The sequence below is a fragment of the Helianthus annuus genome, chromosome 10 (genome assembly GCF_002127325.2).
Source record: "Helianthus annuus cultivar XRQ/B chromosome 10, HanXRQr2.0-SUNRISE, whole genome shotgun sequence".
Classification (NCBI taxonomy): Eukaryota; Viridiplantae; Streptophyta; class Magnoliopsida; order Asterales; family Asteraceae; genus Helianthus; species Helianthus annuus.
The window spans coordinates 166297462-166300197 of record NC_035442.2 but is presented as its reverse complement, the minus strand read 5'-3'; the positions used below and the strand labels follow the sequence as shown (position 1 = coordinate 166300197).

At 33.1% G+C, this 2736-nt stretch overlaps 1 long non-coding RNA gene across 1 annotated transcript; it reads right to left on the bottom strand.

Moving 5' to 3' along the window:
* Positions 1-331: 331 nt before the first annotated feature.
* Positions 332-2540, bottom strand: LOC110886421. The gene is made up of 3 exons (XR_002562819.2): positions 2374-2540; positions 1347-1412; positions 332-530 (listed from the first exon to the last, which is right to left on the bottom strand). It is a non-coding gene; the product is annotated as an uncharacterized LOC110886421 (long non-coding RNA).
* Positions 2541-2736: the final 196 nt, after the last annotated feature.

Sequence of the window (2736 nt, the reverse complement as noted above, 5' to 3'; positions counted from 1 at the left end):
CAGCTGGACAGCACTGGAGGCTTGGAAAAGTGGCAATAAAGTTACCTAATAATAAAATGGATGTTTTTATTCAATAAATATGATTTATTCCTATGAAACATGTGTATTGAAAACTTGGGTTTTTACCCATATGTTTAATGTTATAAAACATGGTGATTTACTCTGATTAAATATTTCCTAACTACGGTCCTGATAAAAATTTCCGCTGCCAAATTGGATAAATAAATGTGATACCACCGAAACTGCCTCACGGCCGCCCGTTCCCGGGAACTAGGGACCGGGGGTTGTGACAGAAAGCACACAAAAGTATCACTTGCTTTCATTAAGCATATCAGGCTAATTCTTCTCTATCAAATTGCAAACAAATGTACACATCTATATATAATTTAGTCAACTTATATAGTCAACTATCTAAATTTGAGTCACTAAATAATTAATTCACCCATACTGAAGGAACGGATTGCAGTGTCATAACTCATGAGCGCATAGCCTCATCTGTGACTGCATTGTGAGGCTGCGTCTGCATCAGCCTGAAAAAAAAAAAGACATCTTTTGGAATGACTATATAAATAAGAACATGATACCAGGTCAGCCTTAGATCACCACTCTTGACATTTTCTCTAGACATACAACATTGTTCTAAAACCATGGACTTTTCTATCTTTTTGCATTTCGTAAGTATATATGCTTTTATAGATAAAAAGTTGAGTAAGCTGCCACTTTGGTCCCTGAGGTTTGGTCACTTTTGCCTCTTTAGTTCAAAACTCAAACCTTTTAAATCTGGGTCCCTGTGGTTTCACTTTTATTGCCATTTTGGTCCAAAAATGAAATCAGCTGATATTTGGCTAATAAAATCCTGTTATTTTTTCCTTTTCCCCAGGGGCAAAATGGCCAAATATCAGCTGATTTCATTAATTTAATTAATAATCTGTTATAATAAAATTATATTGACCGTTTTGCCCCTGAGGAAAAGGACAAAATAACAGGATTTTATTAGCCAAATATCAGCTGATTTCTATTTTGGACCAAAATGGCAATAAAAGTGAAATCACAGGGACCCAGATTTAAAAGGTTTGAGTTTTGGACTAAAGTAGCAAAAGTAACCAAACTTCAAGGACCAAAATGGCAGTTTACTCTAAAAAGTTGCTAAAATAACTTGGTATATAAACCAAATAAACAGTTGAAAAAAGGGGCATACATGCAACACTAATCTATGAAGGATGCTGAACAATTTTGACTGAAGAATGGGATATCTTGGAATTTGAGCATCCACATCTTTATGCATCAAGATGAAAACATATATAGAAAAATACTATTGAGTAATGTAAAGAAAGGTAAAACACTACCTGTTTCAATTATCGATTGTTTTGTGATCAAAGTGAAAGCAAGATGTCCAATGGAAGAGATACAACCTGCATCATAAAAAGTATCTAACATGTTAACGGAGTTCTAGTGTTCACACAATTGGTTTGATTTGCAAAGTGTATCGTTGATCACTTTAGTCTTCAATATAAACATAATCAGCAATTAAGTTGATGTTTAAACAATTGATGCAATTAACTTGCAATAATATAAGGTTTTTGAAGCTACTACATGTTGTTCTAATTGAAAATTAACAAATGTCATTTCAAATTTTGAAATTTAACCAATGTATACATGGGTCGCATAACAGCCTATAAAAAGATAGGTTTGAGCACAAACCAAGGGAGAACAATCATATTTGATGAATTGTCAAATATTTTTATGTTGTTTAGAACTTAGAAGAAATCAATGACTTAACATTTAACTTTTTCTTATAGTGCATGGCCTATAATCTTATAAGTGGTACAAAATAGTTGCTTACGATACATAAAGAAATTGACTCAATAGTTAATTTGCTTTTCTTATTATGTGTTCCCTTTTTTCCGCTTAAGGCATATATGAAGTGTAAGCCTTAGAAGTTTCAACCTCCATAGGTTCCAAACTTAAAGGGATGAAAGTGTGTCTTCTGACGCGTAGCGAGAAGGCTACGCTGATCCTAGAAAGTCAACCTAGGTGCGCGCTTGGGTGAGCGTTGAAAACAAAGGTTATAGGTAGCTAAAACTAAAATGGGACGGATAAGAATAAGTTTTATGGGTCAAAAGCCATCTACTTTATTTAAGAAAAATTTGTATTAATATTTATAGTATAGTTCTTAATTGTATCTATTTAGTACATTAATATTGACAAGAATTTTGAAAGTGTTGGCTGGTAGACACAACCTAATCCAACTTGTTTTGACCATTAAATAAAAATTAATCGACCTGCACCCATTATGATCCTTCCCCACTTGCCCAGTTTTCGACCTCTAGTTTTTGTGTATTGACAAAAAAAAGGGATGTTAGGAATACATACACATATACACCGTTGGAAGAGATTCCTTTTCTGAGCAAATCTCCAACGCTTAGGTGTGTGAATCCGTAATTGCTTGATAAGTTGGAAACTCGTCCATATATTGTATAACATATGTTTACAACAGCAGCAAATACAAGCTGCAAAAAAGGGCAAATATTAATATCATTATTCATAAAAAAAATAAATATAAAAAACACAACTAACATTTAGGTTTGAGGAGTTTTGGTTGTGTTTACTGTTTCGGTACCTGAGCAACAATAACCATAAGGAATGTGTGTTGGAAATGATTGGACCATATATATATTTAGTAACATAATATATCAATTGTTGGGGTATTATACAATTATATTATAGTAAACAAAA